General features: G+C 40.9%; 1 protein-coding gene and 1 long non-coding RNA gene across 6 annotated transcripts in view; one reads left to right on the forward strand and one right to left on the reverse strand.

The window, feature by feature from the left end:
* Positions 1-12,565, reverse strand: part of CNTNAP2 (contactin associated protein 2) — a 1,981,926-nt gene that overhangs the window by 957,970 nt on the left and 1,011,391 nt on the right. The window lies entirely within an intron of this gene.
* The window catches only part of LOC112651057 (uncharacterized), a 67,539-nt gene continuing 64,170 nt past the window's right edge, over positions 9,197-12,565 (forward strand). For both annotated transcript variants that reach the window (XR_003130576.3, XR_003130577.3), the window contains exon 1: positions 9,197-9,548. This is a non-coding gene — a long non-coding RNA (uncharacterized LOC112651057). The remainder of the gene's footprint in view (positions 9,549-12,565) is intronic.

The raw sequence follows: 12,565 nt of genomic DNA on the forward strand, positions 1-12,565 counted from the left end.
GGGTAAAGCACTAGACTTGGAATCTGGGTCCCCAGCTGTCCTCAAGAACCTGTACGAGCTTAGGAACTCATCCAACCTCCCCAAGCCTCAGGTCTCTCCTCATCCATAACATATGGAGTTTGCACTAGATCATCCTGCAGATTCCCTGCAGCCCTAATACTCCGAACTGTCCCCGCTTGGTCCTTGGTCCGTAAGCTAATTGTTTTAATTTCCAGCTGGACTTGGATGGTCCCTTACATCTGAGGGAGAAGCTGCCCCATTCGGAAGCCTGGACGTCTCTACAAGTTACAGGAGAACAAGTTAGAGGAGGCACCGTAGCTGCAATAAGCTGTTTACACAAGCAAAAACTGATGGAAAAAATTAAGGACTTCTGATACAGCCATGCAGAGCATTGACCAAGACTGTCCCATTAAAATGTATTTATTCAATACCGACTTTCCCCCTACCCCACAATCAGCATTCACCAGTGCTGCTTTATTTCCTGTGGTTTCTTGTCATCTATCACCTTGCCTATTACTTTCTGTATATTATTGTTATCTAACGAGACATTATCATCATTAATGTCAGCATGGCATCAATCTAACGAAAGCCAAGATACTGAACTTGGCATTCCCCATTTATACTTGTTATTTTATTTTACTATGTTTTTAGGATTTTAAAATTATTATTTAGGGCAGCCCGGGTGGCTCAGCGGTTTAGCACTGCCTTCAGCCCAGGGCATGATCCTGGAGACTCAGGATCGAGTCCCGCGTCAGGCTCCCTGCATGGAGCCTGCTTCTCCCTTTGGCCTGTGTCTCTGCCTCTCTCTCTCTCTCTCTCTCTCTCTCTCTGTGTGTGTGTCTCTCATGAATAAATAAATAGAATCTTAAAAAATATATCATTTAAACAGCAACAACTAAAATAAAAAATAAGACAATTCATCCATTTCAATGCACTCATTATTTTAATCAAACAGCTGTTTATTGCGTATTTACCGTCCACCTAAGACTTTTCTAAATGCTGAAAGAAATAGCAAGGTGGGATGTAGCCTGTCTTGTCATCTCTCCCAAGCCCTCACTGAACCTGCACTCAACATATTGTATTTCTCCAGGCTGCACATGATTCTTCATACAGTCTGAATCCCATGCTGAACCATTTCACTTCTGATTTTCTCATCATCCTACACCTATGGGGTCCTTGGCTTTTTTTTATGCTCATCTCTGACCTGGAGACCTCCCAATCCCCTATTATACTTAAAAATAAATAAATAAAATGCATTGGACTGGATAAATATCAATATGTCATGAATGCCTGATGGCAGTTCCATAGCTCTGGGCCCTAATGAGTGTGGCAGCTATTGTATCTGGGTGAGTTTTATGTCTATAAAATTTTGATTAGAGGTTATTTCCACTGTGAAAAGGAGATTTCTAGCATGGAGGCTCCTGCACCCAGCACTGTGAATCGTATCTGCCTGCACCTGGGCTGCTCTCTGGGTAGGAGACCAAAGGATCTGCTGAGGGGCCTGCTGCAGGGACTCTCACTGAAAGGGGTCATCTGAGGTCATCTGTCTGGCAAGTCAGCTTCCTATTCAATAGATCCCTAAGTTGGTGCCAAATGTGACCCCTGAGTCACATTCTACGTCTCAATGTTTAATTAGCCCCTGAAAGACGGCCTGGTGGGTACTGTACTGCTCTACTTCTGTAATTAGTCATGTATTTCCTGTTAACCTAAGTCACTCCACCACTCCACTAAAACTATTTCTTCCAAAGACACCAATGATTTTTTCTTTTGGTCCAAACCAAAGCTTTTTCCATTCTCTCCCTCTTTTTGTTCCCATTCTCTTGACATCTGAGTGTTGTAATATTTCTCAGTGTCCCATCTTCATGAAATTCTTGGTTGGGCCTGATGCTTCTTTTCTTTTTCTCCTATCACTTCTAATCAATCCTCTGTTTCCATGTCAGATTTCCTTTCTCTTTTATTTATTTGAGGGGGCAAGGGGAGGTTGGGGCCGAGGGAGAGGGAGAGAGGCTTAAGCAGACTTGGTGCTGAGTGTGCAGCCTGACATGGGGCCTGACCCCACAACCCTGAGATCTCGACCCAAGGGGATGTTTAACTGACTTTGCTACCCAGGCATCCCTTATGACCAAACTTCTTATATCTCCATTTCACTTTGCTCTCCTGTCTCCTACCAGGACCTATTTTCATTTAGCTTTGCTGCTCCTGGCCCAGGGTCAGAGTGTCCATTATGTGTCCCATTTCCCTCCCCAAAGAGGCAGACTTCGCCACCTCCACGAGTGCACCTTCAATGTCAGTCATTGGGCTTCAGACCCAGAACTCATTTGTGACACTCTTCTCTGCTCCTATAATTTTATGTGGCCAATCATCACATCCACTGTCCCCTTTCAAATCCACTTCTACCACCCTCCATCTTTACTCTCATTACCACCACTTAGTCCAGGTCATCACTCTATGATTCCAGTGCCTTTTAATATCATGTATATGCTACCACATTTATCATCCCTAACTCACTTATCATGCCACTTTTATGCTCAGTGACCTATGCTAATATGACAAAGAGAACCGTAATGCTTTATGTCCCTAGACAAATGCAAGCCCCCTTTCAAATGCAGTTATCAACACCGCTTGAAATAGCCCTTTTAAATTTTACAACCTGAAAACAACAAGGTCCATCCTTCTCTCTCATGCTCAGAATCAGCTCTCATTTTCTCTGTCCAGGTCACAAAGTCTTTCTTCCTCACCAACCAGAGACCTTATCATTTTACTGTGTGAAAGAAATAAGATGTGATGTTTGCCCAACTACTAGCTAGTGAGTATCTCCCTTTTTCCTTACACCAATGGAGTACAGGTATATGACAAATTTTAAAATGTGTATTTATCTATTTATTAGCTAGTGAGTATCTCCCTTTTTCCTTACACCAATTGAGTACAGGTAAATAACACATTTTAAAATATGTATTTATCTATTTATTATTTTAAAAATATTTTATTTACTTATTCATGAAAGACACAGAGAGACACAGAGATAGAGGCAGAGACATAGGCAAAGGGAGAAGCAGGCTCTCTACAAGGGGCCCGATGTGGAACTCAATCCCAGGACACCGGGATCACGCCCTGAAGGCCAACGCTCAACCGCTGAGCCACCCAGGCATCCCTAAAATATCTAAATACCGATTGCATGGTGTTATTATTTTTTTAAAAAACCACGTGACGCATCCTTTCCCCAAATTAAATACATACAGGGAGTTGTAGCCATCATTTTTATGCAAATAGGATGAAAAGTGGTCTTATAAAATGTATCATGGCATTAATCTTTATTTTTTGACAAGTTGTGAAAATTTTAGTTACCTCAAGAGTTATAAAATTCTAGAATAAGTACAAAATTAAACATAATTAGCATTCATTGAAAAGATACATAGTACCCAAAGCAGATAATATGTGGTATTCAACACGGTAGGCAAACATAGGTGCTGAAAAAGACAACTAATCAAAAAGGTGAAGTCCAGATTGCTGCCGTAGACATTTAATATGCCTAAATAAATAAACACATAAATAAGTAGAACCCACTTTACTAGGCAGAGGATCATTATCTATGCACGCTTCCTTCTTGTTGCAGGTTTTTCTCATCATAATTTTATGTCTACATTGTTCACATGTGCTGCCAATATATAATTATAATTATAATTTAAAAATAAAGGCAATTCTATGCTTCCTCCCTTTTCTGAGCAAGATAATCATATTTCTTTGGAATATAAATTGCCACCATTTTTAGAGTTAGAAATTCTTCAAAGAACAATTAAGTCTTTGCTGAAACATGAAATGGAAGATAGTTCTGGAGAAGATTACAGCGTTTCAATTCAGTGCTTCCAATGAGAATAAAAAAATTGGCTTAACTGTTGCCCAAAGTCAATACCTCAGATTCTAAGATGTCAGGCTGTATATTTGGAATGAGCTTATATATATTCAGCAATATAAGCAAGCTTTGTAAACTATAAAGTTATTCAAGTGAATCAAATGTTTATTTTCTCTACATAATCGAAAATAGGAAAAAAATCATATGGTTGTAATATTAAACATGATGCACTTTTAAGTAAAAGTTTAAAGCATTTCTTATGTTTTTCAGAAAGAATGAATGGAAAAACAAAACATTTTAGTTTTTAAAATAAGGGAATAAAACATTCTTGTGGTTTTAAACTACTATCTGGTTCAAAATCATTATTTTTAGGGTATAATTTGTAGTGTAGAATTTCACTTTCCCACTGGTACTCAGCTATACACTTTGGAGGAGTGAGAGCTATGTGTCTGCTGTTCTGACGTGGTCGTGGATGCTATACTGTGAGCTGCACCATAGGAAAGCCCATAGAACCTTCTATTGGAAGATCAGCAAGGAGCAGCCTCCTGGTGATCGGAGGATCTTCCAAAAGCTATGAAGTTTCTGTTGAGTCACAGCAGGGACAAGTTGTGCCCTACAAGCTGCTGATACCTGTCATTCTCACCCGAAAGTGGTGGAAGAGGGAAAATTCACACACACACCTGAACGCAACACAGGTATGAGAGGAAAGCAATAAAATACCCCAGAGGTTAATCAGAGGTCAAAAATTCAGAGATATGTGAGTTTGTTTGTTTGTTTATGACATTTCACCAGCAAACTTTAGTGCCAGAAAAGAATAGAATAACATTTACAATGTTGTTTAGGGTAAAAATCTGACCCAAATATTTTATAACATCATTTGTAGCAGATGTGCACAAACTCAGAGATATGACATCTCAGAGTACTTCTCTCTTTTTTTTTTTCCACCTCTAAGGAGGTATTGTTGACAATAAAAATTATAATATATCGGGGTCCCTGGGTGGCTCAGTGGTTGAGAGTCTGCCCTGGGCCCAGGGCGTGATCCTGGAGACCCGGGATCGAGTCCCATATCGGGCTCCCTGCATGGAGCCTGCTGCTCCCTCCGCCTGTGTCTCTGCCTCTCTCTGCCTCTCTCTGTGTTTCTCATGAATAAATAAATAAAATCCTTTTTTAAAATTGTAATATATTTAGAGTGTACAATGTGATGGTTTGATATATGTATACATTGTGAAATGATTACCACAATCAAGCTGCCTAACAATCCATTGAAATATGCAATATAAAATTATTAACTCTTGTCACTACGCTGTACGTTAGATCCTCAGACTTCTTGCTCTTGCAGTTGAAAGTCTGGACCCTTCAACCAATAGTTCCCCATTTCCCCCACTCCTGGCCCTTGAAAACCACCATTCTATTCTCTGTTTCTAGGAGTTTGATATATATATATATGTTTTAAGATTCCACATATAAGTGAGATCATACAGTATTTATCATTCTCTTCAGAGATAGGCAAGGTTAAAAGAGCAGACACCACCACTAGAGTTGGGGAGATGGGAAGGAATCTCATTTCTCCTCCTGCTGTGTGGCTAGCGCACAGACTCTCAACATTGAGCCCTCGTCATGAAGACAGGACCAAGCCTTCTGCCCCAGAAGATCAAGGCCTGCCCAGGGGACACCGCATCAGCTCAGGGCTGGACGCAAAGACACCCTGAGAAAGTGGCCCTCACGTACATGGTATCCAGAGTCCAGTACTCAGGAGTGAGGTCGGGGATTGTTCCCGACTGTGGACCCAGCAGTATCAGAATCCTGTAGGTTCCACTGCTCAGAAGGAAGGCTCTTTCCTCTTGAGCTCTGCTTGTACTTAGTAGTTATCACTAGAACACCTCATCATGTTTTCAGTCCTCAAAATCCCCAATGTGGATCCTTTCATTCTCCTACTACCTGAGACAGTGTTTGTTTGTTTTTTTGTTTGTTTGTACTTGTTTGTTTTTGTTTTTTTATTAAAGCCTCAAGAAAATGTCAGGGGCTCTAGAAACATCAAGGCAGTAATATCTTCCATCCTGTGATGTTACATTTTTTCCTTAGGGATGATGTAGAGGCCTGCTACAGTGCCGAGCAGCACAGACACGGCTAGGGAACCCTCCTTTGTTGGGAGAGGGCTCCTGGGTCACTCTCTGTACTGGCTTCTGGAATCCCAAGGGTGAAGCACGGTGCCTACGCTCAGATCGGGTACAGGAGGTTCGGCCAAGGACTGAGGGCCGTAGCAGAAATGGACGAGCATCGGCGGGCAGTGGGTGCACAAGGCAACTCAAGGAACTGGCCTTGCTTCAATGACCTAGACAAGGTACTTCGTTCCCTCCCACTGGGGCTCTTGGAAGCTCAACTTCTTTAAGGGTTTCTAAGGTCCTTTGACCCCTGACTGCTGGAGAATCAAGCAGAATGACAGCCCATCCACTAGTGAGCAGCTTATAGAACACGGTTTCTAGAAGCTGCTTTCCTGAGTTCAAATCCAGACTCTGCTGCTTACCAGCTGTTGACCCTGGCCTAGTTCTTTAACCTATTTGTCTCCATTCTTTCACCTGTACAATGGAGATACCAACCTCACAGACGAATCACGCAGACTGAGATTTTGTAAATGCATAGGGAATGGGTAACAGAGGAGGAACTGTGTGACAAATGACAGATTAAATACATCTACCATGGGCTTGGTGTTACAGCTGGTACTGGAACCCAAGGATAGAAAATATCTCATATTACCTTTCCCCTTTAATGCATAATGGTGACTAGTCAGTCGGTCATAGTTCTGGGAAGACTCTAAAAAGATAATTATTTTTTTCCTAGACTTCTCCTTTCATTTGGATTAGAAATCATTTTCCCTACTTAACAGATGAAGCAATTGAGATTTGGAAAGTTTAAATTACTTACTAGAAGCAAAAAAGAAAAAAAAAAAAGGGAACTTAGTGAGAAGAGATGAGATTAGAACTGAGAAAACAGTTCTTTCGAACCTGCTAAGAGACAGAACATTTTTGCAAGATGCCACTCACAGCCCCTCCTGAAAAGTAATCAGAGCCCCTGATAAGTCTGAGTAATTTTAGAACAGACTTGTGATATTTCAAGAGCCTTTCTGGGCATGCAGGGTTACCCGCTTGGCTGTCAGTTTTGGGACTTGCATACATCTTTAATCCATTTTTTGACTAGCCAAATAATCCTTAACTAGACATTTCCATATTGTATCCCTGCTCTTTTTTTCCCTATGAAACGTTTTTACCAGCAGGAGGCATCACTGAGTTGGTTTACTCAGCAACCTCTCTTTAAGCAACTTGTTTGAGATAAAACTGTGTGATGTGGGCTCATAACCATTCTATTTGAGAACTTGTCTTAAAATATGTACATATTTCCCAACATCATACAGCACTCCTTCCTATATTTCTAATTATTCTCACTCCTTGCTGCTTTTTATTAATCCTAAAATATCCTAGATCCACTGGAGTTGGAAGGACTACTAGGATACAGCTAGGCTGACTTAATTGAAAACATATGCGTGTTCTCGGATGCAGCTATGGAGACTCAAAGAGAACTTTGCTCTCTGAATGTGTCCTGAATAAGCTATTACTTACCCTTTCTATGGGCTATAATTTGTAGAGCTTGTTTGTTGACAGGCATAAATGATTTTTCTATTTGCAGAGAGTTTATTCATTTATTTTTTCACCTTACCATCCAGGATTCAGACCCAAGTAATAGGAAGTGGGTTTTTTTCTTCCTTTTTTTTTTTTAAAGTAACCCAAGGTTGGAAAGGAGAAGCCCAGAGAAAACTTGAGACAGCCCGTGGTTCTCAAATCTTACCTTGCACCAGTCACCTGGAGGGTTTGTCTTGGCTCCACTTCTGGAGTTTGTGATTCTGTAAATCTAGACTGAGGTCTGAGAATCTGCTTTGCTCACAAATTTCCTGGTTGAGTAGATGGTGCCAATCAAAGAATAACACATGAGATAAACTACATAAATGGAAAATTGTTCTTTTTTTTTTTTATCATGACCTTCAGACCAGCCACACCTTTTCTTTCCTTCTCCAAACCCCAAAACTCTCCTCCCTACTCTCCTCCCCTCTTACTGAAGGTGTAGAGACCCCTTCTAGAGCAGGGATTGTGCTGAGAGAGTGCCTCTGACTTTGGGACATTTCATCCACAGAAATTTCCAAACTGATGGTTTGGTTGTGGGGGGCGGGGGTTATTTTTGTTTTGAGTTTGGAAAAACAAGCATTTTTACCACGCACATAAATTGGTCAGCAGGAAAGAGAGCCTAGGAGTGGCAGCAGATGGACCTACGCCCTTGCTGGGTTTCCTTTATGGTTTTTAGAGGTGAGGGTTGGTCCATGTGGAGGAAGGAAATGTCTCTGGAGACTGAGGATCCTGGAGTCTGATTGCTTTTCCTACTATCTGCTGAGATGTGGCCTTGCCAAGAGAGCCTGACCTCCTTAGACTGCAGGGCCAGACACCTTGCCTCCATCTTTCTAAGCACCCAGGTGAAAAACCATGAAGGGAAGGAAGAAAATATTATATATATATAATAATATATATAATATATATAACAAAAATATATAATAACTTTATGATTGAAAAAATAACTGTCTCATAAATAAAACTCCTAAAGTCACCAAAAAAAATTATGCATGGGACACTGATAATCCCAATCCAGGACGTTGGGAGATGATCCCATTGGAGGGGAGGATGCTGAGTAGATAAGGTTAAAGGGAGGTTGGGGGAGGGATGCAGGGAAGGTTCCCTGTGAGAATCAGGTTCTCACCCTGAGAAGCCACTTCTGAATCTACACCAACTGGTGCTTTTCTGAGGGTTGGAGTGTTTCTGTTTAAACTGGAGAAAAGGATTGGTTGAAGGTTTTTCTAAGGCTCTCAGGAGGTGCTCTTCACTATTTGACTGCAGCCCATTTCTCCAGGGGAAGGGGTGAGGAGATGGAGAGATCCATGCATGGCCTCAAATTCTCACTGGTGTTCCCCAACATCCAGGCTCCCCTCCCCCTACTTCCCAACAGGCCGTGTTCCATAGACAAGGGGAGAGGAAATTGAATGCAGTTTGGCTATAATGTTCTTTCCTTCTCCCCATGTTTTAATTCCTCTAGATGAGAAAGATAAAAAACTATCCTCCCAAAGTTTCTCCTGGTTAGAGTTTATTTGGGAAACAAGTTTAATTTTACAAATACACCTGTCCTCTTTCTCAACCCCAACCCCCACAACATCTATTAGCATCTTAGGGGTTTGATGTTATCAGTGTTCCCAGCCTCAGCAGGTGCCATAAGCATCACAATGGGGAGCTTTTACAAACCGTGAGGCCCAGACTCCACCCTGGACCTACATCATTAGAATCAGGAGACTGTGGCCTCTCCGAATTTGCTGAAGTCCGCAAGTGATTCCAATGAGCCCTCTAAGGGTAGAAAACATCACTGTTTTGATCAAAAGGCCAGCTACATCTCTGTGTGCCCTGAACTCTTTTGATCTGTGCAGTGAGGAAATGCCTACCCCAGAGCTGGTTTGGGAGCAGGGAAGCAGCTTGAGGAGCTGAGTGCAGAGGAAAAGACAAGACTGGGGAGTGGGGAAGCTCTTGAGAAAAGGAGCCGCCATCACAGATCAAGGAACTTCTGCAAGAAACATCCAGCGTCCCAAGTCACCCCTGGCCTCCATCCTGACCTTGTGAGTAGTGTAGCAACTGAAAACCTCAGCTTTCCCAAGTGGGCTGAATTTCCACTCCAGCTCTGAGTCTGCAGGTTGCGGGGGTGGGGGGGGTGGGGTGAGGACTGAAGGTAAGTGCTTGAAACTCACCTCCAACTGTTCCTTAGTACAGGACATGGTTCATGTGATTCTAGGGCCGCCCTAATGATGGCTTCTTTATAATTGGGGGACTCAAAGGCATCGGCACCTGGAGAGGATGCCCACCAGAGAAGACGGGTTATTTCACGCAAAACAAGAGTTTTGTTTTTTACTAAGAGAGTTGTGGTTTGAATTTCTGCTGGAGGGGAACAGAATGCATTGATGGTAAAGTTAATCACTTGTGCCTTTTACATGGTGAATAGAACACAAATTTGAAATATCTGGTTAAAGTCTCTGTTTATTCGTGAACTTAGGAAAATTAAACCCACATAGTGACCCATGCGGTGAATAAACCCTTCATCTGTAGGCATAAAAGAAGCAACTTCTTTTCTAAAGCCTTTTTCCTGCTTAGCTGCTTTCTAACTAATTGACCCAAAGAGTCCCCCAAAATTTCTAGAAGACAGGCTCCTAGAGTGAGCACATAGTTTTTAAATATTTTTCTTAACTTGTACAAACTCTTCATTCATACTTGGCCTTGTATTTTCAACTGATTAGATTGGACATAATTTTCTGTTGATCTCTTGTATTCACACGTTGAGTAGGAGAGCCTTTTCCTCCAGTTCTTAAATATTAAGTGTTTTTCTTGCTCACAAAGAACAGGTGGACCACCAAGGCCAGAATTATTTTCAAAGTAACATCCCTGTGCTTAGTCATGATCCCACTTGATCCCTTTATATTAATATTAATTAATTAATTAATCAAGTGCTCAGAACCTTCTTTAATTGCCTGTTCATTCTTCACACCTGTTTTCAAGATGGGTGAAGGGGGTTTAAAAAGTCTGAACTCCAAGCTACAAGTAAGTCATGGAGATGTAATGCACAACATGGGGACTACAGTTAACATGGAACAGAATTTTCAATATCCCTTTGATGTTAAGATGAAACTTCAATATTCCAAATAATGCTTGGCTCATAGTAAGTTCTTAGTAAATATCTTTGAATGAATGCATGAATAGATGGCTGAATGAATGAAGGAAGGAATACACATATCCTAGGTTTTAAGTGAGGAAAATGACTTACAGGTAGGAAAGTACAGGAGTTTGGGAGAAAGAATAAAAACAGAAAGTTTAATAGCAATCAAAGCCAACATAGTACCACAAGTGTGCTATTCTAATCAGCTTTCTGATGGGAATTATAGCTAATTTTTGTCAGCCGCCAAGGAGGCAACTTGATTCTATTGATTATCAGTAATCCTGCAAGCAATAAAATATATCAAGTGTCCTGTGGAAAGCAACTTTATTCATTTAAATTACTAACGACTCTGAGAGGAGACAAAATTCAAATCATAAGAAATTATTTTTTTTTAAGATTTTATTTATTTATTCACGAAAGACACAGAGGAGAGAGAGAGGCAGAGACACAGGCAGAGGGAGAAGCAGGCTCCATGCAGGGAGCCCGATATGGGACTCAATCCCAGGTCTCCAGGATCAGGCCCTGGGCTGAATTCAGGAAGGCGCCGAACTGCTGAGCCACCCACGGATTCCCAAGAAATTATTTTTTAATGTAAAAATATATATAGTATCTAGAAAATACTCCTAGCTCAATTATTAATTTCTTGTGGATACTGCTATAATTCTTGCATATTTGGAACAGGGCCTGCCAGACACAGGATGAAATGTACACACAGCAAGAATGGGGAAACCTTGCTAGTTGAGTGAATGTGTTATTCAGCTTAGTAGTGGGGAGATAGATAAAGCTGGAAATATAGACTAGGGCCAAAGGATGAAGGTCTTAGGAGAGGATGATGGATAAAGGATTTGAATTTATTAAGTCAAAAGTAGAGTTCCCACTCCAAACAGTTGTGAATGAGAAAATGGGGTTGATGGGATGCCTGGGTGGCCTAGCGGTTGGGCGCCTGCCTTTGGCTCAGGTTGTGATCCAGGGATCTGGGATCGAGTCCTGCATCTGGCTCTCTGTGAGGAGCCTGCTTCTCCTTCTGCCTATGTCTCTGTCTCTCTCTCTCTGTTTCTCATGAATAAATAAATCTTTTAAAAAATGGAGTTGATTATGTGTAGGGGAGAAATGGTCACAGAAGTAAAATTGCCTATTTCTTCATCAATGGGGCATGCTTGTCTTTTTTTTTTAGAAAAATAAACCATAATTACAAATTATTATTTTGGTCTATTCTTGGTGGTGTCACACTGTTAAGTTTGTAAGAACTTTTGTCCATGACATGGCCGTTTCAGCACTGAAGAACTTCTGATATTTTATAAAATGATATGTTAAGCAGATAATGATGCTATGAAGTAAATGAACAAAATGTCTTGGCATTGATTTATAATAACAGTATCAGTTTCTCATAACATTAACAACTTTACAAATTTCTGATTGGCAAGCAACAACCAGGGATACTGCTAGAAATCAGGAAATAAACACTAGGGCCTCTAAAGTTACCAAATAGATTTAATAAAATTGATGCATAGGTAAGCAGCTTGGGTAATCACCCAGTATTTGCATTTACTTTTCTTGTGAACAACAACTAAAATGCCTTTTTAAAAAACCCTAAAATCTCTGTAGATGATAACCATCAAGTTAGCAAATTAGTAAATCACATAGTTGAGAATTGGTGATGTTCCTGGGGTCGGTGGGGGATAGTGGTAGGAGGAGAAGCTTGTGTAGGTCCAGGTAATGTAGCACTCAACAGGAAGATGGAAAATAGATGAGCAGATCAAAAAAAAAAAAAAAAAAAAGTGGTAATCTGTGGCATTTAACATAAGGAAAAATAGTGTGGGACACATCATTTAACGTATATAATATTCATGGATTCATGATAAGATGACAAATTTTATCAGTATTCTCTGCTTAAGGAGACTTAGAAGAATAAACTCTTTTAGAAAACTT

Source organism: Canis lupus, chromosome 16 (assembly GCF_003254725.2).
Source record: "Canis lupus dingo isolate Sandy chromosome 16, ASM325472v2, whole genome shotgun sequence".
Taxonomy (NCBI): domain Eukaryota; kingdom Metazoa; phylum Chordata; class Mammalia; order Carnivora; family Canidae; genus Canis; species Canis lupus.